The sequence below is a fragment of the Ursus arctos genome, unplaced genomic scaffold (genome assembly GCF_023065955.2).
Source record: "Ursus arctos isolate Adak ecotype North America unplaced genomic scaffold, UrsArc2.0 scaffold_3, whole genome shotgun sequence".
Lineage (NCBI taxonomy): Eukaryota > Metazoa > Chordata > Mammalia > Carnivora > Ursidae > Ursus > Ursus arctos.
This window is the reverse complement of record NW_026622985.1, coordinates 5,262,938-5,290,865: the sequence shown is the minus strand read 5'-3', so window position 1 is coordinate 5,290,865 and position 27,928 is coordinate 5,262,938. Positions and strand designations below refer to the sequence as shown.

Sequence of the window (27,928 nt, the reverse complement as noted above, 5' to 3'; positions counted from 1 at the left end):
GAAAAAGAAAAGCATAGAGATAAATTTTTCAAGGTAGCGTCTCCACTATTGATGGAAAGTAACACGCCGCTGTCCAGCATGTTCCCGCGCGCTGTGTCTCCTGTCCTCCTGAGGACAGTGGGGACCGTCTCCAGCACACTCGCCTCCCTGTCACCCGGAAAGACGGCTCAAGTCCACACAGAGCAGAGAAACCACAGCATGAATGTGTGAGGCTTACGGAAGGCCACAGGCATCTGAGCCGTTGGAACACACAAAATCATAAAATCCGTTGAACTGGAAAATACTCTTCTGCACTTCCATTTGCTTTGGGTGTGTCTAACAGGCGTAGGCGATGCTCTCAAACCTCGAAATAAAACCCTGCCTTAGGATTAGGAGGCCCAGCAGAGAGTGTCGGCTGCCCGACCCACGCTCTGCTCACTTCAGGCTGTGGTACCGCTGCCTCTCAGAGCGTATTCACCCTTCAGTGGGGGCAGCCTCCATCAGCTGCAGGAAAACACCCCAAACAATCACCTTCTCGGACCTTGGACCAGGGGAGGGAAGTAGGAAATCAGGTACAAATCAGAAGACAAAAACAGGTGTCCTTGGAGGAGAATGTGGCCCCTGAGTGTGCACTGGGGGATCTTCACTGTGTGTAACAAATGCCCCGAGGTCATCAGGCAGAGGCTCAGGTCCAGCGGCAGGTGGCTCACCTGCTCCTTTGCCTGCTGCACATGGACCTGCTGACGTCTAAGGACATCAGACCCCGGCCATGGCAATAGAGGCTGTTTTGCTAGGGGTTCCCCAAGGAAGATTCACTCGAAGGCAGTCCGTTCGCTTTTGTCGTCCAGCAAAAGGAGGAGGGACTTTGGTTCCCCTGTCTCTTCAGGTCCTGTGGTTTTCCTCTTGCCACTTATCAGTTTGCATTGGAGGCCACCCCTGAGCAGTAGGGACAGTCACAGAGATGTCTCTGCTTGGATGGTCTCCTAGCTGCCCTGGCTGGTCTACACCTGCTCATCTTCCCAAGCTTACTGGCCAAGGCTTTTTTGCCCTGCCACTCTGGATTGGGACTCTCCTTTGTTATTTTATTTTATTTTATTTTATTTTATTTTATTTTTTATTTGAGAGAGAGAGAGCACAAGCAGGGGGAGCAGCAGAGGGAGAGGGAGAAGCAGGCTGCCTGCTGAGCAGGGAGCCCAATGCGGGACTTGACCCCAGAACCCTGAGATCATGACCTGAGATGAAGGCAGACGCCCAATCGACTGAGCCACCCAGGTGCCCCTAGGTCAGAAATAACAGTCAGTGCTGCACTAGATGGAGAGGTTTTTATTTGTGTGTTTACCCTGAATCATGAAGACCAGTGAGAGACTGTCTTCTTTAGGGCCCATTCCAAATTTCAATGACTTAACATGAAAGAGAGAAGGAATGCCATTTTAACATCTGATATTTCTGGAAGGGACCAACAGTTCCTCAAAGTCTAGCCTAACAACCCAAACCAAAACATCAACAACAAAAAACCCACATGCACAAAAACAGTAACAAGGGGAGGTGGCAGACGTTTACAACCTTATTGCTAATTGTTTTATGGTGTACACGTATGTTATGTCATTGCCTTGCTCGCCCTAAACTTAACACAATGGTACTTGTCCATTGTATCTCAGTCAATTGGGGGGAAAATAAAAAAATACAAGAAAATAACTTCTCCATGCATCAGGCTCCTTTGGGGCCCAGTCATGTCCTCCTAAAGTGCAGGAATCGTGTAGCAAGGGGCACTGCGTGTCTGCCCCCTGTGAGAGAGGGGGTACGGGTGGTCCGCGTACGACCAGCTGTGCAGGTGTGTGCACACTCATAGACTGTGCTCTGGATTCCACCCACGGCAGGGGGTTGGGCAGGAGGAGATCGCCTGGAGCACCACCATAGGGACAGGGCCATCATGTCACTTGAATTAGGGGACAAAACCTCTCTTGGGCTGTTCACAGGACACACTGGAGTTTTAAATAGTGACAAACCATTCAAGCAATAAACACCAAAAACAAAAAGAATTTTGAGCTTTTGGGAAGTTAAAAGAGGCAGCTAAGATAATGTCTTCAGTGATGGTCACACAAGCGACTGGTGTCAGCCACTGCCTTTACTTGCTTGTCCTCCAGACTGCTGGTGCCGGTGTCTAAGGTCAACATTGGGATCAGCTTTAGAAAAAACTGGACCTTCGGGGAGCCTGGGTGGCTCAGTCAGTTAAGCATCTGACTCTTGCTCTTGGCTCAGGTCATGATCTCAGGGTCATGCGATTGAGCCCTGCATTAGGCTCCACATCGCGCCTGGAGTCTGCTTAAGATTCTCTCTCACCTTCTCCCTCTGCCCTTCCCCACCCCTCTTCTCTCTTTAAAAAGAAAAAAAGAAAGAAAAAAATTTGAAAAACGGGACTAAGGAGAAGATTCTTTGGTCAAAACTATCGAAAAGAAGACTAAAAGATTCAAAGTCTGTAATTTCCACCTACATTAAGTTATTTGGGTAAAGCTCTGCTGTCATAAGCAGACTGACTTCATTAAACATAAAGTGCCCCTGAGAATACCTCACAGGTTTGACCACCGGTTTGCTGGGGGAAAAAAGCAGGGATGTTTGGGGCCCTCTGCAGAGCACAGCCCAGGATCAGAAGCTGTTGGTCTTTGTGGAAATTTATTGCAGGACATTTATTGACTTGTGAGATAAATATTGACCAAGTCAAAGTCAAGGTTATTACTTATCTTTGGGAATATAAATCTTGGTCTTCTCAGTGACTCTAAGTCAATATGTGATTTGCTGCATAAATTCCAAAGGAAGAGTTTCACGGGAACATCTGTAAATTTCTCCATCATGACCAGGAGAGTAGCTTTTTAAAACCCCTACTGAAGAAAGATGGGTATCCAGGTCTGCCGGGAACATCTGCTGTTCTCCTCTGAGGAACTCATGGAGCAGCCCAACTTACACTGTGATGGAATCCCTGATTCGTTCACTGGAAGCATAGTCCAGAGGACTGTGTGTTGGCCTCTATTATCACTGATTCCGGGTAAGGAGAATCAAGATTTTCTCATCCCAGGCAAAAGGCGAAATGAGCTCACATATTCCTGACAATGGCTGCCTTTCAGGACAAAAGATAGTTGCATTTTCTTACATGCAATAGAAGAATTCTAGCAAAGTTAAAGGGGTGGAAGGAAGGAAGGAAGGAAGGAAGGAAGGAAGGAAGGAAGGAAGGACGTGAGCAGAGGGTCCTGGTGGCACATGGCAGAGGAGCAGCAAGGGACTTATCCTAGGATTTGGTCCTCCTCTTCCTCTTCAATTGCAATCTGCAAATAAGCATTCGTCATTTACTAGGATGTGCAGAAGTAACAGTCTGAACCAGAACAACTAGTAACTACAGTCTGCACCCAACCCTCTCTACAAACTGGTGAAGATGCAGACACATGGAAAACCATGCTACCTGCCCCCAAGAAGCTCTCGTTCAGGGAGCCCTGGGAGTGGGCAGGTGGAAAGGATATCACTTAGGTCAACGCCAGCAATTGCCATCTCCTCCCGTAAGCTGGATCTCATCATTTTCGACCCCCCTGGGGGACAAATCTGTAAGGGCTGTTGGGTGAGCAGCCTCTCCATGTTCCCAGCATGGCACCTGCAGCACCATTTCTAGTTGGAGGCAGACCATGCGGTCTTTGAGGAGTGCTGCTCAGGAACTTTGTATGATGTCCGTCACATTGTGTGTCTGGTGTTTCTCATGATTATGTTGGGCTGTGTCTGTAATGAATCCCACAGAGGTGAAGTGTCCTCACTGTGTCCTCTCTGGGGAATTGTGTAAAATGAGAAAGATTTTTAGTGCATCTTTATACTAATTTAAGTACCATACATCCCTTTAATAAATTAAAAACAATATTACCTAATGCTTGCAAAGACATGGTGGGACAGGTACATTCATATCTTGCAGGTAATGAGGTGAAAGATTGTACAAATCCACATCTATACAATTATGGATGTTTTGGTCCAGTAATATCAGTTGGGGTTATAACCCAAGGAAATAATGCAAAGCAGGCAGACAAAGCTGTAAGCATCAAAACGCTTATTGCAGTGTGATTATTTAATAGAGAAAGGTAGGAAACTTTTTAAATGTTCCACAAAAGGATCTGGTTAAAAAAATAATAAAACTTTCACTCTTTGAAATATTATATGATTTTTTAAACATACTAAAATGAAGTCACTCAAGGAAGATAAAAAATATTTGTTATGGAAGCTGCATCAGTCAGGATAGGTTAAGTTATCATGCAGTAACAAACAATCCCTAATCTTGATGGCTTAACACAACAAAAGTTAATTTCTTCCTCATAGCACATGCTTACCATGGCGGGGGCTTTGCTGACCAGAGATATTCAGGGACCCAGGCTGACCTAGGCTTCATCTCCACACATGCTTCCCGTTTCTACAGCTGCAAAAAGGCTGTGACCAATCATGTACTAATTTGTATGGCTTCCAGAAGAAAGTGCATATGCCATCTCCCTTCCCAATTCATTTACCAAAGCAGGTCATGTGCCCACTTCTTTTTTTTTTTTAAGATTTTATTTATTTACCTATTAGAAAGAGAGAGAGAGAGAGAGAGCAAGGGGAGGGGCAGATGTAGAGGCAGAGAGAGAATCCCAAGGAGATTCCCCACTGAGTACAGAGCCCAACGCAGATCTCGATCTCATGACCCTGAGATCGTGACCTGAGCCAAAAATCAAGAGTCGGATGCTTAACCGACTGAGCCACCCCAGGTGCCTCAAGTCATATGACCATTTCTAATTTCAAAGGGACAGAGAGGTACAATCCTATTGTAGCCTTGGAAAACACTGGAAACAACTGATGAATAGAATTGATGACAACTAAGGGGGATAAAGTAAAACCTACAAGGAAACAATAACAGACTACGTGCTTCATATAAGAACCTTGCAATAGCACAATTTCAATTCTTTCTTTCTGGCCTTTATAGTATTCTTTTCAAAAAAAGGTTGGTTTTCTTGAGATAGAATTCACAGACCATAAAATCCACCATTTTAGAATATACAAGTCAGTGGGTTTTTCTGGCACATTCACAAAGTTGTGCAGTCCTCACCACCATCTAGTTTCATGACATTTTCAACACCCTAAAAGGAAACCCCATAACCATTGGCAACCACTCCCCATACCCTGTTCTCCCAGTTTGTGGCAACTAATTTACTTTCTATCTCTGTGGTTTTGCCTGTTTGGGAAATTTCATATAAATAGAATCACACAGTACGTGGCCTTTTGTGTTTGGCTTCTTTCATCTGGCATGATGAATCCAAGGTTCATCTCTGCTGTAGCATGCGTCAGTACCTCATTCCTTTTGTGGTCAACTAGTATCCCGTTGTATGGACATACCACAATTTGCTTATCTGGTCATCATTCAGTGGACATTCCCCACCCCACCCCCGCTCTTTTGGCTATTGTAAATCATGCTGCTATAAACATTTGTGTGCAAGCTTTTGTGTGAATAGGTGTTTTCATTTCTTTTGGGTTTACACTTAGGCGTGGCATTACTGAATCATTTGGAATCTCTATGTTTAACTTTTTGAGGAATAGCCAAGCTGTTTTGCAAAGCAGCTGCACCATTTTACATTCCCACCAGCAATGTATGAAGGTTCCAATTTCTCCACATCCTTGCCAGCACTGGTTGTTTTCCATTTTTTTGATGAAGGTCATCCTAATGGATATGAAGTAGTATCTCCTTGTGGTTTTGATTTCCATTTCCCTAATGAATAATGATATTGAGCATCTTTTCATGTGCTTATTGGTCATTTGTATAGTTTCTTTGGAAAAATGTCTATCCCCATCTTTTCCCTATTTTTAAATTGGCTTTGTTGTTATTATTTTTAAGACTTCTTTGTATATTCTGAGATGTCTTTCCCTAGTTTTGGTATCAGGGTAATATTTGTCTCATGGAATGGCTTGGGAAGTGTTCCCTCCTCTTCTATATTTTTGTAAGGACTTGTGAAATATTAGTGTTAATTCTTTTAATGTTTGGTAGATTTCACCAGTGAAGCCATCTGGACTTTAATTTTTGGGAAGTTTCTGACTACTAATTCAATCTGTTTGTTTGTTATAGGCTTATTGGATTTTCTACTTTTGGAGTCAGTCCTGGTAGTTTGTGTCTTTCTAGGAATTTGTCCATTTCATCTAGAATGTCTAATTTGTTGGCATACAGTTGTTCACAGAATTTCCTTGTAATTATTTTTAGTTCTCCAAGGTCAGTAGTAGTATTCCCCCTTTCCTTTATGACTGTAGAAATTCCAGTCTCCTCTCTTTTTTCTTGGTTAGTCTAGCTAGAAGTTTGTCAGTTTTGTTGATCTATTCACAGAAGTAAATTTTGGTTTTGTTGATTTCTCAATTGTTTCCTGCCCTCTGTTTCAGTTATTTCTGCTCCGATCTTCATTCTTTCCTTCCATCTACTTGCTTTGGGTTTAGGTTGCTCTTCATTTTTCCATGTGTTAAGGTGAAAGGTTTGCTCTCTCCCTCTAAACACTGACTTAGCTGCCTCACATAGTTTTGATGTATTGTGTGTTCATTTTCTTTCCTCACGAAGTATTTTCTAATTTCCCTTGTGACTTCTTCTTTGACCCATTAATTATTTAGGAATGTGTTGTCTATTTTCCATGTATTTGTGAATTTCTCAAATTTCCATCTGTTATTCATTTCTAATTGCATTCTATTTTGGTCAGAGAACACACTCCGCATGATTTCAATCCTTTAAATTCTATTTAGATTTATTTTATGGCCTAATATAGGGTCTACCCTGGAGAATGTTTGATGGACACTTGGGTGGAATGTGTATGCTGTGGTGGTTGGGTGGGGCACTCAGCAGATGGCTGTTAGGTCTGGTTGCTCTAGAGTACAGCTCACGTTCTCTGTGTTCTTGTTGATCTTCAGTCAGGTGTCTGATCTACTATTGAAAGTGGGGCAGTAACATCCCCAATTATTACTACTGAGTTGTCTGTTTCTTCCTTGGGTTCTTTCAATCTTTGCTTTGTGTATTATGCGGCTTTTTTGTTAGGCCTCTGTGGTTTATATTTGTTATACCTTCTTGATGGATCTCTTTTTGTTATAAAATGCCCTTTTTGTCTCTAGTGACAATTTTTATCTTAAATTCTATTTTTCTGATATTAGCATTACTGTTCTTAGCTCTTCAAGCTGTCCTTGCCAAACATTTTACTCCTACCTATGTCATAACCCCACAACACATTGTTATTATTTTAGCATATATAGTCAATTATCTTTTAGAAATATTTAAAAATATTAAACAATTTTTAAAAATTTAATTTACCTACATGTTTATTATTTCTGGTGATGTTTATTATTATGTATAGATATATATTTCCATCTAGTATCATTTTTTGGAGGTCTTTATAACTGAAAAGTTTTTAATTTTGTTTCTTTTCACTAATTATCTTTGTTGGGGATAGAATTCTATATTGACAGGTATTTTCTCCATACTTAAGAGCATCATTCCATTGTCTAGCCATTTACGTTTTCCTGACAAGAATTCTGCTGTCATCCTTATCTCTGTTCTTCTTTGTGTAATGTTCTTTTTCCCCTGCCTGCTTTTAAGATTGTTTTTTTCTATATCACTGATGTTAAGCAATCTGGGTATGACGTACCTTGGCTTAGTTATTTTTCATTTTTCTTGTACTTGGAGTTCATCAAGCCTCTTGGATCTGTGGCTTTATAGATACATTGAATTTGGAAATCTTCTGGGATGCCAGAGTGGTTCAATTGGTGAAGTGTCAGACTTTCATGAGCTCAAGGTTGTGAGATCAAGCCCTATGCTGTGCTCTGTGCTGGGACTGTAGCGTGCTTGAGGTTCTCTCTTTCCCTCTCCTTCTGCCCCCTCCCTAAAAAAATTTGGAAATCTTCAGCCAGTCTGTGCCGTCTCTTTGGAGGACTTCAAGGGCACCTATGTTGGCTGCTTGGAATTGTCTTACAGTGCGCTGATACTCCATCTTTTTTTTTTTTTAAGATTTATTTATTTTAGAGAGAGTAAGAAAGAGAGTATGGGGAGTGGGAGAGGGAGAGAAACTCAAGAGGACTCCATGCTGAGTGTGCTACCCAGGAACCTGAGTCGAAACCAAGAGTTGAATGCTCAACTGACTATGCCACCCAAGTACCCCTCCATTCATCTTTTTAAATTATTCTTTTGTCTCTTTGAGTTTTATTTTGGAAATTTTCTACTCACTACTATTTTCTTCTATAATGCCTAATAAACCATTAATTCCATCAGCGTATCATTTATCTCAGATATTATAGTTCACTTGGGCCTTTAAAAGTCTTTTCCATGTCTCTATTCAGCTTTTTGAATATACGGAATACAATTATAACTTTTAATGTCTTGGTCTGCTGATTCTCACGTGTGTGTGTTCCAGTTCAGTTGCCATTGGTTGAATTTTCTTCTCATTATGAGTTGTATTTTCTGGCATCTTTGCATACCTGGAAATCTTGTTTAGGATGCAGACATTATGAATTTCACCTTGTGGAGGACTGGATGTTTTTGTATTGTCATAAATATTCTTCAACTTCATCCTGGGAAGAAATGATGCTATGAAAACTAAAATTATTAAAAACATTTGGTTCCTTCAGTTCTTGTTCTTAAGATTTTTCTTAGGTAGAACCAGGGCCATCTTTAACTGGGAGCTAATTTTTTCCTATTATTGGGTATTGTACCCAATGCCCCATGAGTCTTGAGGTTTCAGATCTGGCTTGGGGGAGCAGACACTGTCCTTTTCCCTGTGTGAGTGCCAGGTAGTGTTCCCTATAATTGTGTAAGGGTTCCTACCCTGGCCTCAGGTAATCTCTTCCCTGCATTCACTCATCAGTGCTTGTGAGTTCTCCCTCCCTCTTTTGTCTCTCCCTCCTTCACTCCGTCCTATGAATGCCTTGCAGCTCTGTCTCCTCCAACTAGGGAGTCTTCTGGCACCAGGGTCCCTCCCTGTGTGCTATAATTTTAGGGCTCATCTGGTTTGTTTCCTGTGTCCACCCCCACCTGAAGCCTGCCTATGTGCTGTTCTTTGCGTTTGCTCAGATAACCCTATATTCTACCAATGTTCCATTTTTCGTAGCAAAAGTCATGGATGGTGAGTTTGTCTTTTGCAACAGAAAGTCCTAAGGTCAGTGGGGATGGGGTGTCCTGAAGAGTGAGCACCTACTCAAAGGTAGGGAGTCTGTTTCAGTGGAGAGAATTACTCCTTTTCCTTCCAAAGCCCCAAGCAAGTGGCAGGTGTCTGTCTAGAGAACAGGTATTGCTCTTTGGTTTCCATAGATCAGTTCCAGTGAGTAAGATGAAGCTTTGTTTACTGTCATGTCCCCACCCCAGCCACACTCAAATAAGCAGTGAAAACCCCTAGACCTTCGTCATCAGTTGAGGCAAATTATAAACTTCTAAGCGTGTGGCTTCTCATAGATGCCACATTTCCCTTGTATAATGAGCCTGCAGTTTGTGGCAAAGAATGACTTAAGAACAAGTGAACTCACTGTCTAAAAGGAGAATTTTTATCACTATCAATTGCTCTCTGACTGACAGGGCTGTTATTTTGTTCAGGATGAGAAAGAGCTAAAGTACAGAGAGCAAACCTAGAAATAAACACAGCCCGCCTAATGGCAAGGTTTTGTGTCGCCAAAGTCAAAGAGCTTAAGCCCCTAGTTAAAAAACCTCATATACTCCTGCCCCTTTCTCAGTGAGTTTTATCATCCAGGTCAATGTGAAGGACAGCCACTGTGCCATCACAGCTGGGGTCAGCTGGGTAGGGCTGGGCTGAGGGGCAACCATAATGCAATGCTGTCCGTGCAACAGAGGAGCTCAGAATTGAACGGAAGATGCTGCAAACAAAGCATTAGGATTCCACGTGACGAGCCCTCCCATAGAGGGGATATATATGGCTTCATGCACACAGACAGAGGGCCAATTGATTCTGTGGGCAGGAATCACAGAGGTGACGTTTGAGGTCAATGTTGCAGGATATGTGGGGGTTGCCACACAGAATAGGAGAGTAAAACATGGCTCTTCAGAAACAACGTGGAGTGTGGGGAGAGCTATCCTGAGATCAGTCAGTAACCAGTGACCTAGCCTGGTTAGAATGAGGGTATGGGGGGTGGGCTCTGGGAGGATAGCCTGGAGCAGGGGGCTGGGTCACAGAGCATTCCTGCTGGCAGTGGTGAGGAGAGGGAATGTCTCGTAAGACTTTTAAGTAGTAACTCATATAACCAGGCCTAAGATTTAGCAAATAATTCTGGCAGCAATGTGGAAGACGTATTTGGAACATACAAAACAGCAAGAGATCCGGTAGCAGGCTGCTGTAGGAATCCAGGCGAGGTGTGCGGACGTGACTTTGAGGGGCGGTCTGTACTTCTTTGAGGGGTGGTTTTGTAAAGGCAAGAGGAAGTTGAACAAGTTTTCCTTTTTATATGTTTGCCCTACTGTGAATTTCATATTGTTACCGGTTAAATTCATAGAGGCAGCAGCAGAAGGCACATTGCAGATGGCGGAGATATTTTTCACAGCTTTTACGGTGGATAACAATATACTTGACATTTTTCTCATTAGATGTGAGCTTTGCTGTATGATTACACATGCTAGGCATCTGTGGTCTAAAATTACAAATGTGAAAAGCAACAGCTCAAATGTTTCAGTCAATAAATATACAGGAGACAGTCAACATGAAACAACTCCTTCATATGCCATCTTCGAGGAAGACATGAGTTGACATCAACAACATTTTTGGCAATGGCTTTGCCTTCCTACTAAGGCAAGTCCCAGACTGCTAATTACCCCTGAGATTCCAATAGAAGTGAGTGGCTTCCATTAGGAAATCTCAAGGCTGAGGGCTGGCAGGGCTGGGGAGGGAATGCAGGTTTTTATGGTGGCAATTAGGGGATTTCCAAATGGAGTCAGAGAGGGGTAGAATTTCACTTGGCAGTCCAGACATCATGGAGACATGTGTAAGCTCAGCGGACAAGTCCAGTGACACCAGGCAGCAAAAATGCTTGTCTTTTTGATGGAGGCCAGGCTCATCAATGTGCCTGCGTGTGAGTGTGTGCACGTGTGTGCATGTAAGTGCAAACTGCACTCTGCCGAGGGAGAAGATGAGGATTCGTGAGTCACAACTCTCTTCTCACAGACTGAGAAGATGGAGAACTTTTCTCCTTCCTCAACTGCTCTGCTCCATGGGCAGGGCCACTAAGGCTGGGCAGGACAGATCAATTAGTGATGTCTGCCATGGGTACAGAATACTGGCACATTGGGACCACTGCCCCTGTGCCATTTAACCACACCTACACAAACAGTCACTGTGAAGGTGCAAATTCTAACAGATCAAAGAGGATTCAAACATGAATAATGAGAATGAGTGAAAGAGTAAGTCCCTGATGAAGAAATTCTTCTGATGTCATGGAATAAGGATGAAGCTTTTTATCACACTGGGTGGGTCTGTGCGTTGCAGAGAAGATATAACATGATGTGTTCAATGTATGATGATGGGGGGTGGTCCCAGTGGAGTCTGGATGGTGGAGGCAGGGGTCACATGTCCATGCAGGGGAGGCAGTTCTGGATGTATGAAATTCAGCAATAGATATTGCGACTGCAAGACCAGACTTGCAGCAAGGAGATTCACAACCCTATGCACAAACACAGCCCTATTTCTTGATATGGATTTCATCTCTTTTTGAGCGTGAGAGCCACCAGGCTGCTTAGAAACCCAAATTACCCAGCATCATTGTCACATGGGGCTGTGTTAGTCTGCTGGGACTGCCCTAACAATGTTCCACAGACCAGTCGGCTCAAAAAACATCTATTGTCTCACAGTTGTGGAAGATAGAAGTCTGAGATCCAGCTGTTGGCTCAGCTGGTTCCTCCTAAGGCCTCTCCTGGGCATACAGATGGCCGTCTTCTCCCTGTGTCCTCTTGTGGTCATCCCTCTGTGTTTGTGTCCAGATCTCCTCTTCTTATAAGGACACTAGTCAGACTGGAGTAGAGCTCAATCTAATGACCTCATTTTAACTACCTCTGTAAAGATCCTATTTCTTAAGACAGTCACATTCTGAGGTACTGGGGGTTGGCCCTTTAACACATGAATTTGGGGGGAACACAATGTAGCCCATAGCAGTGACCCAGGGCCCTCACAGGAGGCCCAATGTTTCATCTCCCAGAGCTTATTCAGGATGTCCATGTCGCTGCAACCCTGGCTATTCTCCCCTATCTGGGGGTTAAGACTCTAGTCCTGAGATCTCTGGTAGTGTCCCCATCACTGGCAGAATGCAGCTGCCTGTCATGGGCTCTCATGACCCCTGGCAATCAGCCAGTAATGGAGACACATGTTGGCCTGACCTGCAGTTTATGCTGTGCCTAGGGCGGCAGGTGGGGATCACAGAACCACTCTTCTCCTCGGCACATTCACATGAAAATTCGGGCATCTCAGAGAGAAGGGGTGGGGTCTTCCAGACAGGGTGGGTGTTAAAAGCAGCATAGGCATGGCCCTCCAACCTGACCTCACTCACTTGTGTCTCTCATCCCATTTGACCCAAGAAGAAGAGTCTAGCCAGTCAGAGAATAGCGGTGGTGAGATCCTAACAGCCTTTATAGCATATTTTTAATGGCTTAAAATTTCTGCTCATGAGTGGCTCCACCTTTATCTTGTGGTTGGCTCCCTGAGGCAGGGCTTAATTTAGCCTGTGACCAAACGGATAATCTTGGGTTTGTCAGCTCCTGAGGTCTCAACTGGAAAGTGAATTGTGAAGCCCAATTTTGTCCCCTAACCTACCTTTCAAGGGAGCCCCATACTTTCAATAAGCAAGTTAATAATGTGCTGCACTTTTACTCAGATCAGTGAGACCCCAAGAGCGTAAGAAAGGAAAGGGGTGGAATTTGCTCGCCAAAGTCCAAATTGAATCTCCAACCATTCTGTATTTTATAAGCTGCTGTAAGGATTAAATTAAATAACAAATGTGAAGTGCCTAGAACTTGTCAAAGCTGGCGGAAGGTTGATGTTGAGCCGTCAGTCCTTCCCTCTGTCCCATCCAAGAAGACCTCTTTGGCGCTCTTTAGGCCCTGCTTACAGCTTTCTTTGTTCGGGGACTGCCCAAAATGAGGAAGTGTTAGCTCAGAGGAAGAAGAGTCTTGGCTGTGAAATCCCAGATGTGATTGACAGGAGACCACCTATGGTGGGACTCCAGCATGGGTGCCATGCCCAAAATGTGTATTGCAGAAAACATGGAGGATGGGGCTGAGAGATGGGGTCAGAATGAGTGCTCTTTCAGGTTCAAACATGCTCACTTATTGTCTGTTCTCTACACTGCAACAGAGTGGTCCCATTACATTGCCAGTTACAGCATGTCTTTTCCTGCTAAAAACCCTCTGGTGGCATCCCTTCATATTGAGGTGAAGCAAAAGTCTTTACAATGGCCCATAAATCCCTTCCTGACCTCATACCCCTTGATTTCTCTGACTTTGCCCCTCACATTGCTGTGCCTTGAGTGTGCCCGGCAAGCTCCCCTGCTTAGCTTCCACCCTTGCTCTTCCCTCATCTTTTGATTTCTCTTGTCAGTAATGGCACACTTGCTCGCTTACTTGGACATCATTAAATAGAACCATGGAATACCATATGATTTCACTGATACGTGGAATTTAGGAAACAAAACAGATGAACATAGAGGAAGGGAAGGAAAAATAAAAGGAGATAAAAATAGAAAGGGAGGCAAACCATAAGAGACTCTTAACTCTAGGAAACAAACTGAGGGTTGCTGGAGGGGAGGTGGGTGGGAGGATGGGGTAACTGGGTGATGGACATTAAGGAGGGCACTTGATATAATGAGCACTGGGTGTTATATGCAACTGATGAATTACTAAACTCTATCCCTGAAATTAGTAATATGCAATATGTTAACCAAATTGAATTTAAACAAAAAATAATTTAAAAAAGAACTGTGAAAGTGGAGCTACTTGGTAGGAATACAGTGGAACTACCATTAAAACAGGTAGTCCCTTGGATCGAGCGTGTGTATCATATGTATGTGATGCGTGTGAAGGAAAGTTCACAATGACTTAACCAGTGCATGCGGAAAACAAGGGATGAGTCTCTCTTTTGACCACTATGTTCCCATTGTCAGCACAAAGCCTGGCATGTCATAGATAATCAATACTCATCAAATGAATACATGTTAAAAATCAGAGTCTACCACTCATGTAAAAATTTTCAGTAAGCTAGCAATAGAGGGGAACTTCCTCAACTTGATAAAGAATATCTATGAAAAAACCTAGAACTAAAACAACAATAACAACAACAACAAAACCTATAGTTAGCTTCATGCTTCGTGGTGAGAAACTCAGAGTTTTCTCACTAAGATGAGGCACAAAATAAGTGCCTTTTCAACATTGTACTGGAAATCCTAGCTAATGCAGTAAGACAAGAAAAGGAAATAAAAGATACATAGATTGGGAAGGAACACATAAAACTGTCTTTGTTCATAGATGATATGATTGTCTATGTAGAAAATCTGGAAGAATCAGCAACAGCAACAAAAACCTCTTGGAACTAATAAGTGGTTATAGCAAAGTTGCAGGATGCAAGGTTAATATACAAAAGTCAATTACTTTTCCTAGATACCAACAATAAACAGAATTTGAAATTAAAAACACAATGGCATTCATAGTAGCACCCCCAAATGAAATACTTAGATATGAATCTAACAAAATATGTATAAGATCTATATGAGGAAAAGTACAAAATTCTGATGAATAAAATAAAAAAAATTAAATAGAGAGAATTCATGTTTATGGATAGGGAGACTCAATACTTTTAAGATACCACCTCTTCCCAACTTGTTCTATAGATTCAATACAATCACAATCAAAATCCTACCAAGTTATTTTGTAGATATCAACAAACTGATTCTAAAGTTTATATGGAGAGATATACCATGTGGTAAGGTTTATGTGGATGGTAAAAGACCCAGAATTGGCAACACAATATTGAAGAAGAACAAAGTTGGAGGACTGATACTACCTGGTAGCAAGACTAACTATAAAGCTACAGTGTGGTATTGGTAAGAGTAGACAAATACATCAATGGAACAGAATAGAGAGCCCAGAAATAGACCCTTAGAAATATAGTCATCCGGTCCTTAACAATGAGGCAAAGGCAACATAATGATGCCAAGATAGTCTTATCAACAAACAGTACTGGAACAACTGGACATCCACATGCACAAAAAAATGAATCTGACCCAGACTTTATATCTTTCACAAAAATAACTCAAAATGGATCACAGAACTAAATTAAAATGTAAAACCATAAAACTCTTGGAAGATAACATAGGGAAAAATCTAGATGACCTTGGGTCTGGCAGTGACATTTAGACCCAGTGCCAAAAGCATAATCCATGAAAGAAATAATTGATAAGTTAGACTTTGTTAAAATAAAAAAAGTCTGCATGTGAAAGGGTCAAGAGGAAGAGAAGATGAACCGCAGACCGGGAAAGAGTATTTGCAAAAGACAGTCATCTGATAAAGAACAAAATATACAAGGAACTCTTAAAACTCAACAATAAGAAAGCAAACAATTCAATTTTTAAAATGGGCCAAAGACCTTAACAAATACCTCACCAAAGAAGATATACAGTTGGCAAAAGAATAGGAAAAGATCCTCCATGTCATATGTTATCAGGAAAAGGCAAATTAGAACAACAATGAGATATCATCATCACACACCTATTAGGATGACCCAAATTCAGAACACTGACAGCACCCAATGCGGGTGAAGATGTAGAGAAACAGGAACACTCATTCATCGCTGGTGGGAATGCAAAATGGTGCAGCCACTTTGGAAGACAGTTTGGCAGTTTCTCACAAAACTAAAGACATCATATGACCAAGTGATTGTGTATTTACCCAAAAAAGTTAAAAACTTATGTCCACACAGAAACCTGCACATGGATGTTTATAGGAGGTCTGGTCATAATTACCAAAACTTGGAAGCAACCAAAATGTCCTTTAGCAGGTGAATGAATAATAAACTGAGCGACATCCAGACAATGAAATACTATTCATCTCTGAAAAGAAATAAGCTGTCAAGCCGTAAGAAGACACAAAAGAACTTTACATGAATACTGCTCAGTGAAAGAAGCTAATCTGAAAGCACTCCCTGCTATATGATTCCAACTATATTCTGGAAAATGCAGAACTATGGAGAGAGTAAAAAGATTAGGGGTTGTGGAGATACAGTGGTGGGGGGGAATGAATAGGGGATACACAGAGAATTTTTAGGGCAGCGAAGCTAGTCTGTATGATACTATAATGATGGATACATGTCATTGTGCCTTTGTCCAAACCCACGGGATGCACAACACCAAGAGTGAACCATATTGTGAACCATGGACTTTGCTCAACGGGTGTCCATGCTAACTCTGTCCTTTGAAGAAGATAAAGGACAGGTATGTAATATGAGTCCTTCATTTCCTCCTGTCAAGCAAGACAGGGAAGAAAGAGGTGGGGCTTGTCTTGCCAGGTGGAAGCTGGGAGTAGGTCAGGGCTCAATTTCTTCTGGAAGCAGAAGGGGGTTTGGAGTTCCTTCCAAGGATATCCAGCACTAAAGAAATGAGCCAAGATGGAGCCTACCAAAGAGAGCCACGTTCAAAATATGGGTGGGCAGAGCCAGGTTTGTGCCCAATGCCACGGGACCAGACACACATTAAAGTTTAATGAGGAGCACAGAGCTGAAGTAGAAAGAGAGGCAAAGAGAACCCAAGTTAGGAAGAGAAAGGACACAGGTGGTGGAGCCGGTCCTGACGTTTTACCTGGAATGCCATCTCCTCCTGGCTCCTCACTGGTTTGGGCATGAGTCCCACTCACCCAACCACATGGATGACCCTACAGGATATTATGCTGAGTGAAATAAGCCCGTCACACAAGGAGAAATGCCTCACAAGCCCACTCACACGAGGAATCAAAATAGTTAAACTCAGAAACAGAGAGTAGAAGAGTGCTTGCCAGGGGCTAGGGAAGGGACAATGGGGAGATGCTGTTTGAAGTTGCAGTTATGCAAGATGAATAGATGTCATGTTAAGTGCTCTTAGTGCAATTTAAAAAAAAAAATAAAGAATCACTTAAAAGGTCAGGGACAGGGCTCACAAGGAATGAGAATGGCAAGGCAGCCCAAGGAATTCTAGTGAGCTCAGATTTAAATATAAGCGCATGAATAAAAGATAGAAAAATGGCATCATGTTCCACAGGGAATAAGAGAGAAGCGTGAGTTTATAAGAATAGCATCTGGGAGACTTGGGCCTAATGTGTGTTGCACGTTTCAGAAATTCCTAAAAGCAACAGAAGAGGTCAGGGTCAAGAACTAGGAGGAAGTAGGCCTGGGCCTGGGGCCAGGGGCACTGCTGTGATAGGTGGCAAAGACAGACAGACAAAGCAAAGGATAACAGTGATAAAACATGTCTTTGGCCCTACCTCCAGAACATACTAGTGCTAGCATGAAGCTGGATGAGAGGGAGAGGGGATCCGGAGTATCTGCCTCTCCCGTCCATCAGTAGGTTTTCTTTTGACCTGTTACCTCCAGTTAAAAGTAGGAATCAAAAATTTAAAAATCTGCATATTTTTCCTGCTTGGTTAAAATTATAATACCTAGAATGGGGAAGAAAAGTCCTGGTCCGCTGGGGACATATGCCAACCACAGCAGATGCTTTCCTTTCAGACATTTTTATTCTGCTTTTTTCCCAACATTTTTTATTATGGAAAAGATCAAGTGTACAGAAAAGTTGAAGTTTACAGTAATGAATGCTTGTGTATTCACCACGCAGATTCAACAATTTATAAGAATTTGCACACTTGCTTTACTCATTTATATATGTGTGAGAATAAATGTGTGTGTGTGTGTGTGTGTGTGTGTGTTTGCACATCTTTTTCTGAGCCATTTGAAAGTAGATTTGCAGACATCAAAGCACTTCATCCCGGGGCAGCTCAGCCTGCATCTTCTGAGGACAAGGCTCACTGTACTACCAACATAACACAGGAAAATTGACAATAATTCCTAAATATCATCTAACATCCATTCCACAGGAAAATTTCCCCAATACTCTAAAATGTTTTTTTTTTTCTTTCAAGATTTTGTTTATTTGAGAGAGAGGGCAGGGAGAGGGAGAGTGAGAATCTCAAGCTGACTCCACACTGAGCATGGAGCCCAGTGTGGGGCTTGATCCCACGAACCTGAGATCATGACCTTAGCCGAAATCAGGAGTCTGACACCTAACCCAACTGAGCCACCCAGGCGTCCTGCCTCTAAAATGTCTTTTATAGCTATTTTGATCATTTCTTCAATAAGTGAACTAAATCTGTTTGTTTCTTACTACCTGGTCTGGCCATGAATTGGGTGGATGTCGGTAGAATTCACTGTGAATGGCCTTGTAGGAGGAAGCACGGTTTAGGGGACAAAAGTGATGAGCTCTGTTTCATAAACTTTGGCTACTGGCCTGGAGCTCAGACGAACAGTCTGTACTGAAGATATACATTTGGGAGCTCTCAAACTATGGGTAGAAGCTGAGATGCTGGGGGTGTATGAGGTCATTGTCACCATCATCCCTATTTATTGAGACACCACAATCTGCTCGGCCTAGCACTAAGCACTTTTTACCATTACTTCATTTTCTTACTGCAATCTTGTATTCATGACTCCATTTTTCAGGGAAGGAAAGAGTCTCTGAGTGGCCCTGTCACTGCTCGGGTGTGTGGGGGCTGAGGTTGGCGCTCCGACTCTCAGGCACCTGTCATGGGGCCTGTGTCTGACTGCTCCCGCAGGGCACAGAGGCCATGAACGCTGAGCACAGACAGGGGAGGATCCAGTCAGTGAGCCTGAGAAGAAACGAGCAGAGAAAATCCGGAAGGAAATGATATCAGGGAAACCAAAGGGGGAACAAGTTCAAGAAGGAGGCCGCAGCACCTACACATTTCTCCCTGAGTTCTCTCAACAGATACTCAGGACCTGCGCTTCTCACGTACTGAGAGCAGCCCCCAGGTAGGCAGGTGGATAAGACTGACATCCTCAGGTGTAGTGAGGAGGCACCATCAGTTAAAACCCAGAGTGTGGACCTGAGCAGCACACGTTCCGAGCTGTGTGTGTGAGGGGAGGCCCCAGGTGGCTTCTGATGGAGTGGTTCTAGAGCTGTGCTGGGGCCATGCAAATAAGGGCAGGTGTAGGTGGTCCAGAATCCAGTCTTGCTGGATGCTTGGTGGTGAAGGAAAGAGAGATACAGGACAGGAGATTGATGGGAAACTGGAGCCCAAGGCAGGTTTGGTTTGCTTGTTAAAGAATGGGAGAGGGTTTCTAGTTGGATAAAGAAAAGACAGTAGACAAGAGGAGCTCAAATATAAATGCTAATCAGAGAAAAGTGAGAGAGAAAAGTGTCCCTGGGAAGGCAGGGGTCCTGGCTGAGCAGGGGAGGCATGCCTGTTTCTCTGAAATGGAAGCAAGGGTAGATAGAAAGAGAGGCTTGGGGCTCGAGGCTCATCATTGTGGGAGCAGAAGCCCACGGTCTGCCTTCCCATGCAGTGGCCTTTACTGTCTTGTCAAGCAGGAGGGGAGCTCCCCCAGCTGACAATGGGGACAATGGAGGTTGGCAGGTCCAGAAAACATGGCACAGTCTGGGAGAAATGAGAGGGAGCTGGCCCCCAGCAGGGACAAGGAATGGGACCAGGGCTATGATGGAAGGGCCACCACAGTCTGGGGCCAGGACCCATGGAGTGCGGTCTGTGGGACAAGCCCATGCCAGTTTCTGTTGCTTGGGGCTAGGAGTGGGGGACAGCAGGAGACATGGATGGTACCCTTGTCCAGATGTGGGCACACCACAGATTGCGGGTTCCAGGGAGTTCAGAAGTCGGGGCAGGGGAGCAGGTCAAGGTACTGATCAGTGGGAGATGACAAGATGAGGGGGGAAGCAAAGGCAGAGGACTAAGGATGTAAGAGGAGTATGGGGCCTGAAGACTCCCTGAGTGGGGACCGGAGCCTAGGATATGACTTCATCCCATTGGTAGAAATACGATAGTATCAGGTTTCCAAGGTACAGTAGCTGAGGTCATGAGGAGGTACAAGAGATGTCCATGGGTGTGGGTTGTTAAGTTGGGGGGAAATGCAGGTCTGTGAGTGGATAAGGTTGAGCTCTGGGATGCCAGTTCCTCCCTCATTCCCTCCCTCTTTCAGGGTGTGGACGTTTGAGAAATATATGTGGGGAGCCAGCAGGCCATTCCCTTTGTTACTGGATGGATGGATGGATGGATGGATGGATGGATGGATGGATGGGAGAAAGCAGGAGTGGCTCCCCCTCCCTTTGTGAACCTTAACCTTGGGATTGGCACAGCTCTGACTTTCACACCCAGGTTTGGGCAGAGAAGCGGGTCAGCAGGACACAGGATGTAGACAGGTCGGCTACATCCCACAAAGCAGAATGAGCCCACCAGCTCAGGTGCAGGTCGCTCCAGAGGGGAAGTGAAAGGGGCTCCTACTGCCGTCAGGTGGGAAGGAAGGAGGGAGAGAGCCTGCAGGTTGCTCGTCAGGTGGGAGGGGTGCAGTGTGGGTATCTCTCACCCTCTCTGACATGTGGTGTTGGATGCTATAAGGGTCAGATTTCCCAGTGGGGCTGGGGCTGGCCTGGCAGAGACTCTGGGCCATGCACAGAGACGAAGCCCTCAGTGAGCACTACCTGGCTGACAGACATCTGCAGCTCCTGGGAAGGTTCCAGGGACCAACTCACATGCTGAGGTCTTCAGAGCAGTGATGTGCATGGTCAGGAGAGAGTCAGGGTCTGGGATGAGGACAGGAGCCCCAGACTGGGCTGCTGATTTCTTCTTATCAATTCCTCTATGGTAGAAGTGTTCTTCCTGTTTCTCTTTGGCCTCCTTTATTTTGCTTTGGAAAATATTAACATTTTTTAAATACTATTTTTTAAATTTGAGAGAAAAATAAGAAATGGTCCATAAAATAATCCCACAATTTTGATTTATTTTGGTGTATTTACTCTTAAGTTGTCACTTTTTAAAAACCTGAGCTTAATTTTGTGTCATTTAGGAAGGATGCTTTCAATTTCCCCATCCAAGGAGCTGATGAACACTTTGCATGTTTTTGGTAACAGAGAAGGTTCTAGCAATGCATCGCTGGACCATCCACTTCCCTGTCTGGATGGGTGTCACTGGTCGCTGTGAACTGACGTCGGGAGGGTGGAACAGCTCCCGTGTTCTGATGAGGCGAGTGGTGCAGGGTCCACACTCACATGCTGTCACCCTGCCACTTCCGGTACTTCTACCCAGAAGTCACCTTAGCAGAGGAGGAGGTGAAGGCAAAGTTACCTGTATTTGAGGTTAGCTCCCAACAGCACCTGTATCTCTCTCTGGGGGCCCTTACATGCTAGACTGCATTGGCCCATCCTCAGGAAGTCAGGTGCTGGGAAGGGAGGTAGGAAAGTGTCTCGTGGCATGTCAGGATGTGGAAATTGACTCCCTTCAATTGATTGTCCCAGGGTCCTTGGAAAGTTTTCACGTAGCCCCAAGGAAACACCTAGCCAGAGAGAAAGGCCAGATGGAGTGTGAGTGAGGGTGGCAAGGACGTGATTATAAGACTTATAAGAAGGGGCACGTGGGTGGCACAGCCTGTTAGGCGTCCAACTCTTGGTTTCAGCTCGGTTCATGATCTCGGGGTTGGGAGATGGGACTCAGTGCAGAGTCTGCTTCTCCCATTCCCTCTTCTTCACCCCTCCTCCTGCTGGTATGGGCTCTCTCTCACTCTCTCAAATAAATAAATCTTAAAAAAGAAAGACTCATAACAAGCTGAGCTATTTGCTGCTTGATGGTATCTGCTCTAAAAAAATGCTAATTTCATAGAGTTCAGTCTAAAAGCTCAACAAATAATTATGGTAGTCTTATTATGGGCCAAATAGTAGGCTAAGAACTTTATAAAATATCCCATTTAAGAGCTCCTCAAAACACCAATGGGGGCACCTGGTTGCTTCAGTTTGTTGAGCGTCTGCCTTTGGCTCGGGTCATGATCCTGGGGTCTTGGGATCGAGTCCCACATTAGGGTCCCTGCTCAGTGGGGAGTCTGCTTCTCCCTCTGCCTCTGCTGCTCCCCCTGCTTGTTCTCCCTCTCTCTCTCTGTGTCAAATAAATAAATAAAATATTAAAAACAAACAAACAAACCACCGATGGCAAGAAGTAGGTATTTCCTTCCATTTTCCAGAGGGGGCAAGACTCGCAAAGAGCTGAGTAATTTGCTGCACGTGACATAGCGAGGGAGGCACAGCTCCAAAGGAGCTGAAACGCACGGTGGGTATTGCTTATATTCATCTAAACGCATTTGTACTCGAGGAGGCTCATCCAAATCAGAACATTCTATGAACTTCTAGGGAAAGAAAGAAAAAAAAAGAAAAAGGAAGAAAGACAAAACTAAAAAAAACATACACAACTTTTTCTTCTTTTTCCTTAGATAACTTTTGTAATGAAAACAAGACAAACCACTTTGCAGAACTTCAACTTGACATCAGTTGAGATAACACAGGCAGGCAGAGCCGTAAAGTATGCGCTAAAACAAAAGCCATAAAAGAGATCACACTCCCTGTCCTGACGATCGCACTGTGGGGAACGGACCTCAGAAATGACCCCAAATCTATCTGCGTGGGGATGTTTACGAGATAGGATTTACAAGCTGGAACTGACCCACACACCCAGCTATGAGTAATGAACACGAGCGCAGCATTTTCTAGTTTACAAAATGCGTTCACACGCACCTTAATCTCTTCAGGCTGCTAAGGTCAAACACCACAGGCCCTGTGGCTGATGCAACCAATGTTAACTTCCCACACTGGAGGCCAGGAAGTCCACCTCAGGGTGCCGGTGGATGTGACGTCTGATGGGGGCCCGCTTCCTGGTTTGCTGATGGCAGCCTTCTGGTTTTCTCCTCAACTGGCAGAGAGAGAGAGAGAGAGAGGGCACAAGCTCTTTGGTGACTTCGATAAGGGTATGGATCCTATCATGGGCTCCACCCTTATGACCTCACTGAACTTTAATTACCTTCCAAAGGCCCCACCTCCAAACACAACACACTGGAGGTTAGGACCTTCAACATAGGAACTTCAGGGGGACACAAGCATTTGGTCCATAGCAACATCGCTGTGTCCTGACCCTCCCCAGGCTCCTGTCAAGGGGAGGTCAAGGATGAGCAATGTCCCCTCCTGGTCTCAGATTTGATGTGATACCAGGATGAGGAAACGGAGCAGAGCGGGGAGAGAAGCTGGGTGAATGATGTGCTCATCCTGTTTCTGACTGTCTGAGGGGCTCTCTGAACCTTACATTATTGGGTGACCGCTGCCCGCCTCAGCACCCTGGACCCACCCCATCAACATATGCTCTGGTGACATCTGGTGATTATGGTTCTCTGCACCCCTTGGTGTTTCAGGAATTTGTGTCTTTACACGTTCTTTCCTTTGCCTGCAACACTCAGTGCCTGGTTAATACCTTCTGGTACTTGAAGCTGCACCCAGGTAACACCTTACCTGGAAAGCCTTCCCTGGAGGACATCCTCCCTTGGGCACGGGCTCCTGCAGGGCCCCTGCTGCGCTGTGAGCTAGCAGAGGCTGGCTCCCCGCTTCCCTCACTCAGTATGGGGATTTCAGCTCCCATGAGGCTCTGAGATTGCACTCCGTCTTGGATTTTCTCCCGCTACACTGTCCCAGGGCTCCATCCTCTGTGCCCTCAGACCACTCCCACAGATTTATCGTTTTATAACTATGCTAACAGCTCCAGCCCAGAAATCTCCACAAGATCCCAGGATTTGTAGCATCCGAGCATCTAGTCAGTTTCTACACTCGATCAAAACCAAACTAATTCATGAGCCTCCAACTGTTTTTCTACAGTCACCCCTTCATCTTGTTAAGTGACAAGCTGATTATCCTAATTGCTCGAGCCCAAAACCTGGGAAGCATGGAGGCAGTGTGGGAGGGGGGTTAAGCCCTCAGGTAGCCTTGGTTCGAGTCCCAGCTCTCCCGTAAGCTGGCTGGGAGACCTTGGGCACCTTTCTTGAGAGCTGGAGTGAGCTGGAGTCTCAGACTTGCGTAGGAAGAGGATAACGCTGATGCCTTCTTCGTGGGGTTGTGATGAGGATGTAACTAATTAATATTTGGGCACCAGAGAGCTGTCTGGCACCTAGGGGGCATATAAATAAATTCATGATTATTTTACTGTGACGTCTCTCAGACCCTTGCTCTGTTAGTTTCCAGGGGCTGCTTCAAGAAATCATCACAAATCTGGAGGCTTAAAACAGCAGAAATGTATTCTTCTTCACCACCCTGAATGCCAGAATCTGAAATCAAAGTGTGGGCAGGGCTATGCTCCCTGTAGAGGCTCTAATATGAAGCTTTTTAAAATATATATATAGAAGATTTTATTTATTTATTTAACAGAGAGAGAGAGCACGAGCAGGGGGAGCAGCAGGCAGAGGGAGAAGCAGACTCCCCACCAAGCAGGGAGTCTGAAATGGGACTTCATCCCAGGACTCTGGGACCAGGACCCAAGCTGAAGGCAGACACTTCACCGACTAAGCCACCCAGGCACTCCCCTCTGTAGGCTCTAGGGAAGAATATTCTTCCCTTCCTCCAGCTTCCAGTGGTTCCTGGCGTTCCTTGGCTTGTGGCAGCTTCCCCCCAAGTCTATACCAGTGTCTTCACATGGCCCCCTCTTTCTCTCTCCCTGTGTGTCTCCTCTTTGCAACTCTTCCAAGGATGCTGGCCATTGGATTCGAGGCCTACCTGGATAATCCAAGATGAGCTCATCTTGAGATACTTAATCACATCTGCAAAGATCCTTTCCAAGATGAAGTCACATTCATAAATTCCAGGATTGGGATGCAAACAAATGTTTTGGGGGTGGTATTTGAGCCACCGCACCTGCAACAATCCTGCTGGGTCCTTCAGGATCTGCCGCCAAACTAAGACACTCTAGTTGAGCCCCTCACATGCAGAGGGGAAGCCCAGGCCCTCCCTCCTCCTGGCGGGTGCACTCTGGCCCCTCCAGCCTCTCCTTACTCAGGCCACCTGCCTTGGCTTCTCCTCCCACCCATTGCTTTCCTTGGTGAACCTCAGGAACAGCAACAACATGCCCATCTCAGGGCTTTGCACTTTTTTCTGATGATGACGAGCTTCCCCTGAGACCTGCCAGTCTCCCCCTTGCTTCCTCTGGTCCTCGGACCCAATATCACTACACCCAAGAGAGGTTTTCCCTGACATCCTGCATCATAAGGATCTACGCTGGCTCTCCCTTGCCTGCCTACCCTGATTTGTGTGTCTTCACACATTTTTTAGAAGTTGACACAGCATTATGTAAGTATCTTGCCCTCATTAGAAACTCGGTGAAGCATGGCGTTTATCACTGTATCCCAGCATTTGGAGAATCCCTCGCTCGTGGAAGATGCTTAATGAGTTTTTGTGGAATGACTTCAGTGAACACTCACATTTTCTCCTTGTCAACTTTGGACTCCCCAGTCCAGAATCACAACCATGGCACCCCAGCACCTTTGGTTCACCTGCAGAGGCCCTACAGCTGGTCTCCCTGACCTCCCACTCTCACTTGGTGACCCTGCTCATACTTCTCTGAGCGAAGAGGCAATGTGGTTGCTTCCTCCATGACTTGACCACCAGCATGCTCTGCCTGCCTCCCGGGACCTTATGTGGCTGGCCCATCTCCAGCTTTGCTGCTCGCTCACCCCATCCACTCCCAGATTCTCAGGGAATTGCCTTCTTCAATATTTCCCTCTTGATCATGAATTACGGACATCTCCCTCTCTACTGATCATAAACAACTTCTAAAAGAATCCACTCTTATTTACTGCGACACTTTTCAAAAGAAGTGTCTATACATGTTGTCTCTACCTCCTAATCTTACATTTCTCTTAACATACTGCAGAATGAGCTTCCACGCCCCCTCCCCCCAAGGTCACCAGTGCCCTCCACTTCATCAAATCCTCATGGCCCCACCTCGGTGCTTACCTTACCTGGTCCTCAGTAGCTTTGGGGAGTTCCCCCTTCTGCTGGGAGAGCTTTCTCCCATGCCCTCCATGATGTCATACTCATCAACCTCTCCTTCTGGCCTCTTCTATGTACCCTCTCCACCTCTGTGGCCTCTGACTACTGTCGTGGCCCCAGGATCCAGCCCCAGCCATCCCCGAGGTCTGAAAGATGATGCCACATCTGAATTTCGACCCTCAAAATCATTTCCAAAACTTCTTATGCGTTCTCTTCAGCAAGCTAAGTCTAATTCTGTACCAAAGAAAAGCTCTTGACTGCCTCCTCATACCGCATGAGCATTTCTTGTGGTCTGTAACTCTTTGGGGAAGGGACGGGAAGCCGTGTATTGGAGGAAGTGTCCTTCCTAGCTGACACAAGAAAAATGATTGAACCTTTCTGGGCCTTGGTTTTTTTCAAGTGTGGGCTATCGTGAGTTTTTTTTTGTTGGTGTTGCTGTGTTTTTTTAAAGAAGATTTTAGTTATTTATTTGAGGGGGGAGTGAGGAGAAGCAGAGGGAGAAGGACACAATCTCCAGCAAACTCCTCATGGAGGGCAGAGCCCGACACGGGACTCGATCTCATGACCCTGAGATCATGATGTGGGCTGAAACCAAGAGTTGGACCTTTGACTGAGCCCCCTCCCCGGCGCCCCTTGTGAGGTAATTTTAAAGAAAACCTTACATAACAGTTCTCAGATGCCCGGAGTCTGGCCCTTTGCAAGCTACCAAGTGTTCCTTTCTATTTTGTTTCAGTTGTTTTGTCTTACTTTGCAGACCCAGCCTCACCTGTGTCCAGCTCCAAACTGGACCCCCTGTTGTAACAGGAGGTGCATGCCTGTGGAGGTAGGAAGTCTCACGGTGGAGTTTTCCCACCAACTCCTGCGTGTCTCTCTGTGACTGGGGGAACTGTCTGGTGACCAAGCACAAACACTCCTTATGGGAAGGTAAGTGAGCCACTTCCCTTGGAGCTGGGCGATGGGGAGCAAAGCAGAAGCCGATTTTCATCACGTGTTTGCCTCTTCCTGGTCCGCATGTGACGATCTGTTGCTTCCACCTACCCCCAATTCCCCAACCTGGAGAGTAGGTAGTGTGGGACAGGTCTGAATATCTCCCCCACCGCCTCCTCCAAGGCATAAGTTTTGACAACTCCAACTATTTGGCACTGAAATTAAGCAGTTCAACTGTAAATGACCCTGGGGGCTCCTGGGTGGCTCAGTCGGTTAAGCGTCTGATTCTTGATCTCCGCTCAGGTCTTGATTTCAGGGTTGTGAGTTCAAGCCCTGCATTGTGCTCCACACCGGGTGTGGAATCTACTTAAAAACAAAACAAAACAACAACTAAAACTGTGCATGACCCGGGAAGAGGCATCTCCTGAAACACCCATTCATCTCTATTTATTAAACAACAGATGTATCCCTACCCTGGGTGCTGAATGCACAAATGCAAATAAGGTGAGGTCTCTCCTTACGAGGGAGCAGCTGAGGGTGCATGCTGAGTGAGTAAATCATGTTGGTACCTGTGATACGCAGAGGTGTCACCTAGGGAATGATCACCTTGTTAGCTGCGGGTGACCACAGAAACGTTGATCTTTATGCTCGAGATTGTCAGTTTCCAGGTGGCATGTGGGCACAGAATTCTTACAGAATTCCTGAACTCTGAAGACAGGAGAACAAAGGAGCAGACCTCTGAGGTCAGAGGGCAAAGCTGCAGCGATCCAAGATTAGAAAGGAAAGAAAGGGAGCGCCGCACTGTGCGTGTGCACGCGTGAGAACAAAGTGCAGACTCTGAACTTCAAATGTGTCCTCAGGTGGCCCACTTAGCGCTCTCCCCTTCGGAGCACGCAGCAAGAATCTGACTCTTCAC

The 27,928-nt window shown here is 45.1% G+C and overlaps 1 long non-coding RNA gene across 1 annotated transcript in view; it reads left to right on the top strand.

Annotated features, from left to right (window-relative positions):
* LOC130542107 (uncharacterized) overlaps positions 1 to 27,928 on the top strand; it is a 39,759-nt gene that overhangs the window by 7,570 nt on the left and 4,261 nt on the right. The window contains exon 3 of the long non-coding RNA XR_008956422.1: positions 26,840 to 27,009. This is a non-coding gene — a long non-coding RNA (uncharacterized LOC130542107). The remainder of the gene's footprint in view (positions 1 to 26,839; positions 27,010 to 27,928) is intronic.